We start from the raw sequence: 15,956 nt of genomic DNA on the forward strand, positions 1-15,956 counted from the left end.
TACAACATAAAAAGCTTATGCATCTACTGACGTCATTAAATTTTTCCCGCAACTAGCGCTACACAAAACTGTATATAAACAAAACAGAACATTCAAACAGTAAGTCGACATAAAAGACATTTTCCGTTATTTAAAACAGCTGGTACATGCTGTTAAAAAACTTTTTTTACACAAACTTGATTTTCATTTAAAACTCAGGTGTTTAATTAATTAGCTTTAAAAACAAACTTTTTATAAGTTTGATTCTTTGTAAAGAGTTTGGTTAAAATAATATTATACGTGATTTTTTTCACGTCCACGATTTAAATACTATGTTTAGATGGATAAAACTTCATTTTTTTTAAACTATAGTTTAATATTTTATTATAATTTTTAGTATTACTTGTGTCTCCGGTTTATCTGAGTATTCTCTACATATTACAGTATTTTAGCAATGTTGAACAAAAATGTTTAATTACAGGGATTTAAAGTTTTCAATAACTTAACTTAAATAGTTTTTAATGTTGAATAGTAAATATTAGTTTTTAGTAATATAAGTAACTCTGAAATAAATAAAATAACAAATTAAAAAAAATATATATCATAAAACTAATGCTTTTTTTAAAAACAACTTGATTAAAAAACATCAGTATCAAAGTTATAATCTAGTTATGATTAGCATGTAATACATTTTTGGATTGATTATATTACTACTATATTGATTCAAAATAGAAAAAAAAAATTTGTAGTATTAGTTTAAAAACGTAAACATAATCAAAAATTAGATTATACAAGTTATTTCGAACAAGAAAAAGTCGCATTTTTGCTTAACTTTAACTTTTCCCAACAAAACGTCAAATTTTGTCTGCATTAAACTAAACTAAAAAAAAACTAGTTTTATTGATTACATATGGCTTTTAAACATTTTTCAAAAATTTGTTTTATTAGCTTTAAAACTTAAAAACTTATCATCGTGCATGTAAAAATTAGTATATTTACTATTTCTAAGCTATTACTAAAATTAAAGTTTGATATAAGTATATAAACCTTTCAATATAAAACTAAGTTTGAATATTAATAACTTTTATTATACGTTGAAGAAAAGCAATAACATATAACATTTTTAAAATAAAAAAAGGAAACGTTATAAAAGCTGAAAAATTAAAAAAAAAGCTAAAATGCAACCTAACAAAAACTTTGCAATAATATGTTTTAAGATTTAAGCAACAAATTAGTTTCTAAACATGTTTCTAAAAAAGACAAGTTTATAAAATATTAATAATTCAGTTTACTTATTTTAGGTTATTAACTAAAGTGTTTCTATTATTAGAAAAGTATTCTAGTTTCTTCATGAAGAACCTATACATAAAACAGAACACCCCAGTATGTATTAAAGAACTGTGTATTAATTTTTCCGAAAAACAAAACTAATAGTTTATAAAATTTTGCATAAAAAAATAAAATGTTTCATAAAACTTTTTTAATATAGTAAAAAATTATCACATTGATAGCTAAATAGTATAATTTGTTATAGGAACTCTAGTTAGTAACTGTGAATAATTAAATATCTTTTTTTTTCTTGCAAACAACTGTAAAAACTTTAAACAAGCTTATTTTATAAAAAAAAAATTATTATTTTTATTTTTATACGTCATTATTATTCACTAACATAATAAAGCATCACAATATCTATAAATTTAAGTAAATCTTTTAATGAACATACACACCGCAATTGAAGAATTTTTTTTTGCAGCTTGGTTAGCTGTTTAAATTGTATGAATAAAACTTTATAGCTTATGAAAAATAAAAGTAAAGTAGGTCAAGTATAGAAACTTTTAATTAATTCAAAATAGAATTTTATACAAAATTTTATTTGTATCTAGATTTTATAGTGAGAAGTTTGTTTTTATTTTCTTAGTGAACATTCATCCATTGCATCAAGTTTTAGTTTCAACACTCACTCATGTTTTGTTTTACAAAAATTTAATTTTAATAATTTGTCATGTTCAATAAAGCTTTATGCATTATCAGTTTTACTGTTTACTTCAACGCATAAACTAAAATTGAACTTTAGTTTGTTGTACTCAAGGTAACTAGTTGATTAAAAATGTGAAGACTCATAATATACTTTTTCATAACTTTAACAGAATGGTTTTAATTAAAAGTAGAATTAAGTGACATGTTTTGTTGCGGAATTTTAGTTTAAAGAATATGAAGAATTGTTTTTTTTAAAACCATAAGCTTTTCATAGCAAATAGACTTGTAAAAATAATATACATAAATTTTTAAAGCATGATTAAACCGCTTTAAATTCAAAGTAAAACTATTTATCTTAAGCAAGTTAAGAACCATTCGAACTAAATATAACAATTTGATTTCTATTCTACAATTGTAAAAAGATTATTTGTCAATGTCCTTTATTACTGCCTCTGACGTTAAACAAAGTTTATACATTGTATGAACAATTTCAAAAACTAAATAAATGTTTAGTGTGAAAAAAACAAAAATTTTCACAGATAGAAGTTTCTACTTAACTTTCTAGTTCGAAATGTTGTTAATTTTTAAAAAAATACATGCTAAGTGTTAGTATTAAAATGTGCAAAACAATTCTGTTTCATTAACCAAGACTATCGATTACACTACAAATTTTCCTATCATTATATCTTAAGTTTTTAAATACTTTTTTATTAAGTTAATATAGTTTAAATTTAAATACTATACAACGGGAAGTAAACTTAGTGCCATTAAAAACTTTTAAAACTTGCTTAAAAAAATATCATATTTGTAATGGAAATAAGTTTGCATTTTACAAAGCGAAGCCAAGAAAAGCGATTATTTCTAAAAAAGAATATAGATTTTTTAATTCTATGTTTAAACAAAAGTTTTTTTTTCATTGCCACTAAACTAAAACAATAGTTTCACATTTTATTACATTTTTCAAATAAAAACAAACTAAATACAGTAATCTAAATCATTTTATAAAACAGACAAGTGTGTCACTAAATAACTTTTCAAATAAAGATATCTTAAACAAAAAGGCAGTTTACATAGTATTTTTTTTCAATATAGCTTATGCTGGTAATCAAGTATTTAAGATATGAAAATATAAATTAATTATTGACAATGATTTAGTCACGTCATTGTGACGTCCAAAAGTTTTACGTTAAACAGAGCTGAAATGTGAAATAGTTACTAATTTAAATATAAAATAGTTTCTAATTTTTATACAAATAAAATTTACATACGTCATAGATAGCCTCAAACTGAGATATAACAAAACTTTTTTTAATATTTTAGTTTTAAATATTTGATATAATAATTTTGTAAAAATTGATTGAATTCATTTTTTAACTATATTTTACTTTTGTTTTTAATATATTTTATATATTTAAGCTATAAACCTGGCTGATTATTTTTAATATCAGTAGCTTTTAAAATACGTTGAAGAAACTTTATCACTTTAAAACTACTTTTATTAAAGAGGAAAATTATGATAACTGAAAAAATGTCTAAATGAAGCAGAAACCTAACCTTACAAAATTTTGCGTAATAACTTTCAACCTTGTTAAACAAACTTTTTTCTTATCTTGTTTTTGCTTTGTGACGTAATACAAAATTTTCATCAAACTTTTTTCTCATTCTATTATTAATTATGTTTTGCAACGAAATCTTTCAACGATTCTATTATCATCTATTATTCGCTTTGTGTATTAATTATGCGACAAAAAAACTTTCAACAGTTTTTTTATCGTCTCAAAACGTTCTTTATGTTGTAAAACATGAAATAATTTCTTAAGATCGTTATAAACGAAATAAAAATTTTGACCATAATAAATAATCAACAAGTTTTGACTGTTTATTTTTGCAAAAATATTTTAGTATGATTCAAGTTCAAGGACTTTGTACAACAAACTCTATTTTTGTGTTTTTAAAAAAGTTTATCAAGCTGTGTATCTGCGCTATGAGTTTTAAACATTATTTAAATTTTAGTTTTCGTACAAAAAATTATTTTCTTATGTCTTTAAGCGTATTATGACATCGCGATGACCTTCAGAATGCGCCTGAATTTAGAATATAAATAAAAGCGTTATTATATGCTACGTAATGGTACATACTTACTGATCTGGATATTTCCAGCTACTTAGACAGCTATAAAACTTGAAAATTATTTTATAATTTTTAAAAACTGCAATTGTTAAGTTTTAGTTAGTCTAAAAGGTACTTTAACAACAATAATTTTTGTTATTCTATGCTTTGTTTATTGGTTTAATAAATGTTGTTATGATAAATTAGATAAAATATAAACGAAAAAATTACATATATAAATTCATGTTGCACTTTTAAATTTTATTTAAAATTATTAGTTAATAACTCTTATATGCACTAGTAAATTAAATTTTGCATGCAAAAACTATTTAAAAAAATAATAAACTTAAACTTAAACCTAAAACTAATTGATAAAATTATTGCTCCTAATAATAAGGAAATTTATAAAGAAATAGTGAATATTAATTAATTTGCATTTTTTTAACTGTTTAAACAGCTATACTTATTAACAATTTTTAATTTTTTACAACCCTCGATTATTCTGGTTTGAAGTAGTCGGACTTTAACTATGTTAAGTTTTTGCAATAATATGCTTTTTTAAAATCATGTTATATATAAAGAAGTCGAATCTTTACACATATCTTATATCACAGGTTGTATGAGAAATTTGTCATATTTTACTTTTTCAACTACTATAAATGAAACATAAAAAAATCTGAATACCAATTTTAACGTATATTCAACTCACAAAAACTTATTGCAGTTACACGCTCACAACACAACAAAGAAAAGTTTCTGATTTAAAAAATACTTATATTCTCTTCGTGACGTCATTTGTATTAACTGCAACAACAAGCTTTAAGCAACAATATAAAACCTAAACTTATTTGAATGCCTAAACTAAGTTTTCAACTCTATGTTTTCCTTTTTTAACTTTTAACTTTTAAACAGCTTTTAAAAGCTGTGAACTAAGTCATCAAGAATTTAAATTATTAAAACTATATTTTATAAATAATAAATATTTTTTTTTACGTTTTGAAGTCTTTTTTAACGCTGGTTTTCTTAAAATTAATATAATTATTTAGAAGCTGTCGACTCAAGAAAAGGCAGTTGCTGAGTTTGACTGGTTATAAAGATACTTGATATAATTTATTAGCTGATATTAAACAACTGTAATGTCAACTGAACATTGCAAAAATACGGAAATTTTAAACTATAATGTTGTATAAATTTATAGTTTTTTTTTTGATATGTTTAGTGTTTTTATAATGTTTAACAAGTTTTCAATGTTAACTTTCTTACACAACTTCGATATTTCATAGATGGTATTCGTACTAAATGTTTTGTTTCGGGCGAAATAAGCTTTATTAAAAAAATAAACCTCAGTTTTTTTGTATTTTTTAAAAATTGTTAAGAGTGTATTAAACTCGATAGTTTTACTTTTTGTTTGTTTATAATGGGCACTTGTGGATTTTGTTCAAAAATGCTTATAACAAAAATACTACTGTAATTTACAATCTGTATTCTATCAATAATGACTGTATAAAGTTACCTATTTAAAATTTTTTTTTTACTTTTTTTTGCTTGTTTTTCTAATTTACTCGTATTCCGTTTTATAACCGTAAAGTTTTAAAAAAATAGTTTTAAAGCGTACATTAGATTTAAACGTTTTTTTTTAATTTACAGCTTCAATAATGTTTGATAAAAGTTTATACAGTCAATAAAACTTTAACCTTCTACAATATTTTTTAAAATGATATTAGATATTAAACAAATTCAACCAACTTTGAACATAAACGCAACTACATAAAAACACTTACTGTAAATATTTGTGTTTATATTCAAGTGTTTTCCTTTTCTGACAAGTATTTTACATTTTTCGATTGCAGTTAACATACGAAATGAACTTTCAATGTTCGTTTTACAAAAGTATCAGCAACTAAGAATAAGTGATTTTGCTAAATAATTTTAAAAGCACTTAACTTATATGCTAAATATCAGTACAAACTAAAAAGTTATTATTTTTTTACTTCTTTTGAAAGGTTTTTCAAAATGTTTCATTAAAAAAAAGAATCAACTAAAAGAACTTGTAAAGAAAATTTCTTTCAATCAATAAAATGTAATATTGATATCTGCACATGTTTTTTTTTTTTGAAAACTGAATAATTTTGTAAAAGGTATCAAATAACTGAATTAAGTTTAAGGCGATATTTTTTAAACTTGTTAAAATTTAGTTCTATTAAAATTAACTAAACTAATACTATTAGTAATTTGTTTATGATAATAATAAGACCTCAATATTTAAAACAAAAAAGTTACATTAAAATTATTTAAATCAGTGCAGTTAGCTAAATAAAAGATGCAAAAATCTAAAATGTAAGCATCTAGTGACGTCATTGATGCTTTACTGCAACAAAACGCTTCACAAATTTGTATATAAATATAATTAAAAACTAAGTTGACGTCAAGTACATTGTCATTATCTTCTTTATATAAAACAGGCGGTTCATGCTGTTGAAAAAACTTTGTGCATTCGGTTCTAAGCTAGAATGTTATTTATTGGAAAGCTAAAAAAATTGTCCTTTAGCTATAATGTAATTTTTATAACAAAATTTTTTTATAAAGTATCTGGTTTAAGTATAACAACTTTAGAATTAATTAACTTCTCATAAAATATTTAAAGTTGCTACGCTATGCTTAAATTTATAGGTTATAGTTTATTTATGCTATAGTTCATAGTACTTATTTATTTTCTTATTTTTTATCGAACTTCATCGAACTATATTATGAAGACAATTTTTTGTTTATCTTATTTGAACAACAGCATTAATTATTTTTTAAAGTTTTACGTTTTTTAGAACAAATTAACTTATTTGTTTAATGTTTAATGGTTTTTTAAAATCTCCGTACAAAATTTACTTTGTAAACAAATTTTGTGAATTAGTTTCCAAAATGTTAACATAATATTGTTTTTTTTCTTCACTTGTTAACTTTATAATAAAACTAACATTCTCACAGACTAAATCTACCTTTAGTTTATCCTTTTGTAATGATTGATTTTGATACTTTATTATTGTTAGTTTATTATAAATAAACTAAACCAAAAAAAGTAAAATTAGTTTGTAAAAGCAAAAAGTTACAGGATTTAAAATCTAGGAAATAATCAAATTTAACTCACATTTTAGTCGGATTTTTTGATTTTGTACAAAGTTAATTTAGATTTAAAATAGTCGCATTTTTGTGTGCAACTTATTGTTGCAAAACATGCGTTAGTTTCATTACATGTTTACAAAGTATTACTTTTGCGTAGTTGAAAATTAGAATGGGAAATTAACAAAGAAGTTCTGTTTCAAAAATCAAGTACAATAACAACGCTGCACATGTTCTCAGTTTTATATGCAAGTAAGTAAGTGCAAAACAGTTAGTACGAATACCATCTAAGAAATATCGAAGTTGTGTATAAAAGTTAACATTGAAAACTTGTTAAACATTATAAAAACACTAACATATCAAAAAAAGCTATAATTTTATGCAACATTATAGTTCAAAATTTCCGTATTTTTGCAATTTTCAGTTGACATTACAGTTGTTTAATATCAGCTAATAAATTATATTAAGTATCTTTATAATCAGTCAAACTCAGCAACTGCCTTTTCTTGAGTCGACAGCTTCTAAATAATGATATTAATTGTAAAAAAACCAGCGTTTAAAAAGAATTCAAAACGTAAAAAAAATATTTATTATTTATAAAATATAGTTTTAATAACTTATTTTCTTGATGATTTAGTTCACAGCTTTTAAAAGCTGTTTAAAAATTAAAAGTTAAATAAGGAAAACATAGAGTTGAAAAATAGCTTAGACATTCAAATAAGTTTAGCTTTTATATTGTTGCTTGAAGCTTGTTGTTACAGTTAATACAAATGACGTCACGAAGAGAATTAAAGTATTTTATTAATCAGAAACTTTTCTTTGTTGTGTTGTGAGCGTGTAACTGCAATAGGTTTTTGTGAGTTGAATATATGTTAAAATTGGTATTCAGATTTTTTTTATGTTTCATTTATATTAGTTGATAAAGTAAAATATTACAAATCGCCTATACGACCTGTGATATAAGATATGTGTAAAGATTCGACTTTTTTATATATAACATGGTTTAAAAAAAGCATAGTATTGCAAAAACTTAACATAGTTAAAGTCCGACTACTTCAAACCAGAATAATCGAGGTTTGTAGAAAATTAAAAATTGTAAATAAGTATAGCTGTTTAAACAGTTTAAAAAATACAAATTAGTAAATATTCACTATTTCTTAAAAAATGTGGTTTTATTTAAAAAAAAAATTGTCACATTTCAAAGTTGTTTATTGTTATTTTTTAAAACTCTTTATAATATGATAAAATGTTTTTCATTAAAAACTATAGGTTATCTTCGCAAATTTTTGTCAGATTAAAATTACTAAAAGTTTTACACCAATTTTAGAGGTTTATGTTGATAAAATTAATGATTTAATGTAAAATAATACAATATAATAATAATTATATAAATAATTTTCACGAAAGACTTTACGTTTCAACTCATATCGACTGGAAATGACTTTTTTGGTCAATCTAAAGACATTGCCCTAAAGCTGAGATTCTCAGGAACATTTTAAAATACTTTTTAGCTTCTTACGACTAGAAATGACAAAGTTATTGCACCTTGAAGTTTATAATTGTGTCAAAGTTTTGTTGTTAAATTATAAAAAAAATCCAGCATGAAGAATGACAAAAAGTTGCTAAATTGCAGAACGACAAAAAAACAAAGTTATAAAGATTTTATTTAATTTCCAATTTAATATGATAAAGTTCATAAAGATTTTACTTCGAGTGAGTTACAATTTAAAAAAATAATTTTTATGTACTAAACCGGCAATACTAAAAATATATATGATAATAAAAGTTAAAAGTTGTTTGTACTTCTTGTTAACGCGGGGAAAATACATAAAATTGATATTTAAGTGATATAAGTTTGAATTAAGAATAAGAAACTAAAACGTATTTAAAAATTAAATAACTAAACTAAAATAAAAATTTGCTACCCATGCTTATAAGTAGTTAAAAATAAAACAGTTTTATAAAAAAGCGTCAGCAGAAGGATTCGAACCCTTGCCACTTGGTGGGACCCAGTAGCCAATCTTAGCTTATCTGGTGCCTTTGACCGCTCGGCCATGCTGACTTATTGGTACAGAAAAATATAGCATATATATAAGGACAGAGGTTTTCAATCTGGCACAGCTTACAATTATATCTAGATTTAAGAGTAGCTTTATTCCTATTAAGTCAATTATTAGTTTGTTTGTAGTTTTTAGAAATAGTTGGTCTAAAATGTGTGATATAAAGTTGTTTTTGTACTATTGCATATGCTGCTAGTTTCTATTGAAACGTGACGTCACAAGGAAAATTTAACAAAAACAGCAAACAAAATACGTACAAATGAAAGTTTAATTATTTCATCAACATTATCAAAGCAAAAAAAAGTAAGTAAAATCATCAAGAAGCAACCTTTAAAATATTTCATCATTGTTCATCGAGTTTAACGTGTATTTAAAAAAAAAAAGCTTTAGTACTTATAACGTACTTTGAAACAAACACTTTTTTTTTTAAAGTGAACAAATTAAACATAGCGTTAGTAACAGCGGGGGTACGCTGTAAAGTTTGTCTGAAGTTTAAAAAAAATTATACCACAATTTCATAACTTTAACAATTATCACGGAAGACTTTACGTTTCCATTCATATCGAAAGAATGCGACTTTTTTGGTCAATCTAAAGACATTGCCTTAAAGCTGAGATTCTTAGGAACATTTTAAAATACTTTTTAGCTTTCTACGACTAGAAATGACAAAGTTATTGCACCTTGAAGTTTATAATTGTGTCAAAATTTTGTGGTTAAATTATAAAAAAAAATCCAGCATGAATAATCACAAAAAGTTTCTCATTTGCAGAACGACAAAAAAAAACAAAGTTATAAAGGTTTCATTTAACTTTAAATTTAATATTCATAACCATTTTACTTCGAGTGAGTTACAATTTTTAAAAATAATTTTTATGTACTAATCGGCAATAATAAAAGTATATATGATAATAGAAGTTAAAAGTTGTTTGTACATCTTGTTAATGCGGGGAAAATACATAAAATTGATATTTAAGTGATATAAGTTTGAATTAAGAATAAGAAACTAAAACACATTTAAAAAATAAATAAGTAAACTAAATTAAAAATGTTCAACCCATGCTCAAAAGTAGTTAAAAATAAAACAGTTTTATAAAAAAGTGTCAGCAGAGGGGTTCGAACCCTCGCCCACTTGGTGGGACCCAGTAGCCAATCTTAGCTTATCTGGTGCCTTAGACCGCTCGACCATGCTGACTTATTGGTACAGAAAAATATAGCATATATGTAAGGACAGAGTTTTTTCAATCTGGCACAGCTTACAATTATATCTAGATTTAAGAGTAGCTTTATTCCTATTAAGTCAATTATTAGTTTGTTTGTAGTTTTTAGAAATAGTTGGTCTAAAATGTGTGATATAAAGTTGTTTTTGTACTATTGCATATGCTGCTAGTTTCTATTGAAACGTGACGTCACAAGGAAAATTTAACAAAAACAGCAAACAAAATACGTACAAATGAAAGTTTAATTATATCATCAACATTATCAAAGCAAAAAAAAGTAAGTAAAATAATCAAGAAGCAACCTTTAAAATATTTCATCATTGTTCATCGAGTTTAACGTGTATTTAAAAAAAAAAAGCTTTAGTACTTATAACGTACTTTGAAACAAACACTTTTTTTTTTAAAGTGAACAAATTAAACATAGCGTTAGTAACAGCGGGGGTACGCTGTAAAGTTTGTCTGAAGTTTTAAAAAAATTATACCACAATTTCATAACTTTAACAATTATCACGGAAGACTTTACGTTTCCATTCATATCGAAAGAATGCGACTTTTTTTGGTCAATCTAAAGACATTGCCTTAAAGCTGAGATTCTTAGGAACATTTTAAAATACTTTTTAGCTTTCTACGACTAGAAATGACAAAGTTATTGCACCTTGAAGTTTATAATTGTGTCAAAATTTTGTGGTTAAATTAAAAAAAAAAATCCAACATGAATAATCACAAAAAGTTTCTCATTTGCAGAACGACAAAAAAACAAAGTTATAAAGATTTCATTTAACTTTAAATTTAATAGTCATAACCATTTTACTTCGAGTGAGTTACAATTTTTTAAAATAATTTTTATGTACTAATCGGCAATAATAAAAGTATATATGATAATAGAAGTTAAAAGTTGTTCGTACATCTTGTTAATGCGGGGAAAATACATAAAATTGATATTTAAGTGATATAAGTTTGAATTAAGAATAAGAAACTAAAACACATTTAAAAAATAAATAAGTAAACTAAATTAAAAATGTTCAACCCATGCTCAAAAGTAGTTAAAAATAAAACAGTTTTATAAAAAAGTGTCAGCAGAGGGGTTCGAACCCTCGCCCACTTGGTGGGACCCAGTAGCCAATCTTAGCTTATCTGGTGCCTTAGACCGCTCGGCCATGTTGACTTATTGGTACAGAAAAATATAGCATATATGTAAGGACAGAGTTTTTTCAATCTGGCACAGCTTACAATTATATCTAGATTTAAAAGTAGCTTTATTCCTATTAAGTCAATTATTAGTTTGTTTGTAGTTTTTAGAAATAGTTGGTCTAAAATGTTCGATATAAAGTTGTTTTTGTACTATTGCATATGCTGCTAGTTTCTATTGAAACGTGACGTCACTAGGAAAATTTAACAAAAACAGCAAACAAAATACATACAAATGAAAGTTTAATTATTTCATTAACATTATCAAAGCAAAAAAAAGTAAGTAAAATCATCAAAAAGTCACCTTTAAAATATTTCATCATTGTTCATCGAGTTTAACGTGTATTTAAAAAAAAAAGCTTTAGTACTTATAACGTACTTTGAAACAAACACTTTTTTTTTTAAAGTGAACAAATTAAACATAACGTTAGTAACAGCGGGGGTACGCTGTAAAGTTTGTCTGAAGTTTAAAAAAAATTATACCACAATTTCATAACTTTAACAATTATCACGGAAGACTTTACGTTTCCATTCATATCGAAAGAATGCGACTTTTTTTGGTCAATCTAAAGACATTGCCTTAAAGCTGAGATTCTCAGAAACATTTAAAAATACTTTTTAGCTTTCTACGACTAGAAATGACAAAGTTATTGCACCTTGAAGTTTATAATTGTGTCAAAATTTTGTGGTTAAATTATAAAAAAAAATCCAGCATGAATCATCACAAAAAGTTTCTCATTTGCAGAACGACAAAAAAACAAAGTTATAAAGACTTTATTTAACTTTAAATTTAATATTCATAACCATTTTACTTCGAGTGAGTTACAATTTTTAAAAATAATTTTTATGTACTAATCGGCAATAATAAAAGTATATATGATAATAGAAGTTAAAAGTTGTTTGTACATCTTGTTAATGCGGGGAAAATACATAAAATTGATATTTAAGTGATATAAGTTTGAATTAAGAATAAGAAACTAAAACACATTTAAAAAATAAATAAGTAAACTAAATTAAAAATTTTCAACCCATGCTCAAAAGTAGTTAAAAATAAAACAGTTTTATAAAAAAGTGTCAGCAGAGGGGTTCGAACCCTCGCCCACTTGGTGGGACCCAGTAGCCAATCTTAGCTTATCTGGTGCCTTAGACCGCTCGACCATGCTGACTTATTGGTACAGAAAAATATAGCATATATGTAAGGACAGAGTTTTTTCAATCTGGCACAGCTTACAATTATATCTAGATTTAAAAGTAGCTTTATTCCTATTAAGTCAATTATTAGTTTGTTTGTAGTTTTTAGAAATAGTTGGTCTAAAATGTGTGATATAAAGTTGTTTTTGTACTATTGCATATGCTGCTAGTTTCTATTGAAACGTGACGTCACAAGGAAAATTTAACAAAAACAGCAAACAAAATACGTACAAATGAAAGTTTAATTATTTCATCAACATTATCAAAGCAAAAAAAAGTAAGTAAAATCATCAAGAAGCAACCTTTAAAATATTTCATCATTGTTCATCGAGTTTAACGTGTATTTAAAAAAAAAAAAGCTTTAGTACTTATAACGTACTTTGAAACAAACACTTTTTTTTTTAAAGTGAACAAATTAAACATAGCGTTAGTAACAGCGGGGGTACGCTGTAAAGTTTGTCTGAAGTTTTAAAAAAATTATACCACAATTTCATAACTTTAACAATTATCACGGAAGACTTTACGTTTCCATTCATATCGAAAGAATGCGACTTTTTTTGGTCAATCTAAAGACATTGCCTTAAAGCTGAGATTCTTAGGAACATTTTAAAATACTTTTTAGCTTTCTACGACTAGAAATGACAAAGTTATTGCACCTTGAAGTTTATAATTGTGTCAAAATTTTGTGGTTAAATTATAAAAAAAAATCCAGCATGAATAATCACAAAAAGTTTCTCATTTGCAGAACGACAAAAAAACAAAGTTATAAAGACTTCATTTAACTTTAAATTTAATATTCATAACCATTTTACTTCGAGTGAGTTACAATTTTTAAAAATAATTTTTATGTACTAATCGGCAATAATAAAAGTATATATGATAATAGAAGTTAAAAGTTGTTTGTACATCTTGTTAATGCGGGGAAAATACATAAAATTGATATTTAAGTGATATAAGTTTGAATTAAGAATAAGAAACTAAAACACATTTAAAAAATAAATAAGTAAACTAAATTAAAAATGTTCAACCCATGCTCAAAAGTAGTTAAAAATAAAACAGTTTTATAAAAAAGTGTCAGCAGAGGGGTTCGAACCCTCGCCCACTTGGTGGGACCCAGTAGCCAATCTTAGCTTATCTGGTGCCTTAGACCGCTCGGCCATGCTGACTTATTGGTACAGAAAAATATAGCATATATGTAAGGACAGAGTTTTTTCAATCTGGCACAGCTTACAATTATATCTAGATTTAAGAGTAGCTTTTTTCCTATTAAGTCAATTATTAGTTTGTTTGTAGTTTTTAGAAATAGTTGGTCTAAAATGTGTGATATAAAGTTGTTTTTGTACTATTGCATATGCTGCTAGTTTCTATTGAAACGTGACGTCACAAGGAAAATTTAACAAAAACAGCAAACAAAATACGTACAAATGAAAGTTTAATTATTTCATCAACATTATCAAAGCAAAAAAAAAGTAAGTAAAATCATCAAGAAGCAACCTTTAAAACATTTCATCATTGTTCATCGAGTTTAACGTGTATTTAAAAAAAAAAAGCTTTAGTACTTATAACGTACTTTGAAACAAAGACTTTTTTTTTTTTAAAGTGAACAAATTAAACATAACGTTAGTAACAGCGGGGGTACGCTGTAAAGTTTGTCTGAATTTTAAAAAAAATTATACCACAATTTCATAACTTTAACAATTATCACGGAAGACTTTACGTTTCCATTCATATCGAAAGAATGCGACTTTTTTTGGTCAATCTAAAGACATTGCCTTAAAGCTGAGATTCTCAGAAACATTTTAAAATACTTTTTAGCTTTCTACGACTAGAAATGACAAAGTTATTGCACCTTGAAGTTTATAATTGTGTCAAAATTTTGTGGTTAAATTATAAAAAAAAATCCAGCATGAATAATCACAAAAAGTTTCTCATTTGCAGAACGACAAAAAAACAAAGTTATAAAGACTTCATTTAACTTTAAATTTAATATTCATAACCATTTTACTTCGAGTGAGTTACAATTTTTAAAAATAATTTTTATGTACTAATCGGCAATAATAAAAGTATATATGATAATAGAAGTTAAAAGTTGTTTGTACATCTTGTTAATGCGGGGAAAATACATAAAATTGATATTTAAGTGATATAAGTTTGAATTAAGAATAAGAAACTAAAACACATTTAAAAAATAAATAAGTAAACTAAATTAAAAATTTTCAACCCATGCTCAAAAGTAGTTAAAAATAAAACAGTTTTATAAAAAAGTGTCAGCAGAGGGGTTCGAACCCTCGCCCACTTGGTGGGACCCAGTAGCCAATCTTAGCTTATCTGGTGCCTTAGACCGCTCGGCCATGCTGACTTATTGGTACAGAAAAATATAGCATATATGTAAGGACAGAGTTTTTTCAATCTGGCACAGCTTACAATTATATCTAGATTTAAGAGTAGCTTTATTCCTATTAAGTCAATTATTAGTTTGTTTGTAGTTTTTAGAAATAGTTGGTCTAAAATGTGTGATATAAAGTTGTTTTTGTACTATTGCATATGCTGCTAGTTTCTATTGAAACGTGACGTCACAAGGAAAATTTAACAAAAACAGCAAACAAAATACGTACAAATGAAAGTTTAATTATTTCATCAACATTATCAAAGCAAAAAAAAGTAAGTAAAATCATCAAGAAGCAACCTTTAAAATATTTCATCATTGTTCATCGAGTTTAACGTGTATTTAAAAAAAAAAAGCTCTAGTACTTATAACGTACTTTGAAACAAACACTTTTTTTTTTTTAAAGTGAACAAATTAAACATAGCGTTAGTAACAGCGGGGGTACGCTGTAAAGTTTGTCTGAAGTTTTAAAAAAATTATACCACAATTTCATAACTTTAACAATTATCACGGAAGACTTTACGTTTCCATTCATATCGAAAGAATGCGACTTTTTTCGGTCAATCTAAAGACATTGCCTGAAAGCTGAGATTCTTAGGAACATTTTAAAATACTTTTTAGCTTTCTACGACTAGAAATGACAAAGTTATTGCACCTTGAAGTTTATAATTGTGTCAAAATTTTGTGGTTAAATTATAAAAAAAAATCCAGCATGAATAATCACAAAAAGTTTCTCAT

The 15,956-nt window shown here is 25.1% G+C and overlaps 2 non-coding genes across 2 annotated transcripts; both read right to left on the reverse strand.

The window, feature by feature from the left end:
• Positions 1-13,904: 13,904 nt before the first annotated feature.
• On the reverse strand, positions 13,905-13,998 carry Trnas-acu (transfer RNA serine (anticodon ACU)). Its single transcript is given in 2 exon segments — positions 13,905-13,940; positions 13,947-13,998. It is a non-coding gene; the product is annotated as a tRNA-Ser (tRNA).
• A 1,099-nt stretch (positions 13,999-15,097) lies between these two features.
• Positions 15,098-15,191, reverse strand: Trnas-acu (transfer RNA serine (anticodon ACU)). Its single transcript is given in 2 exon segments — positions 15,098-15,133; positions 15,140-15,191. It is a non-coding gene; the product is annotated as a tRNA-Ser (tRNA).
• Between the last annotated feature and the right edge of the window lie 765 nt (positions 15,192-15,956).

This window comes from Thalia democratica, chromosome 1 (genome assembly GCF_965202585.1).
Source record: "Thalia democratica chromosome 1, ktThaDemo2.hap1.1, whole genome shotgun sequence".
Taxonomy (NCBI): domain Eukaryota; kingdom Metazoa; phylum Chordata; class Thaliacea; order Salpida; family Salpidae; genus Thalia; species Thalia democratica.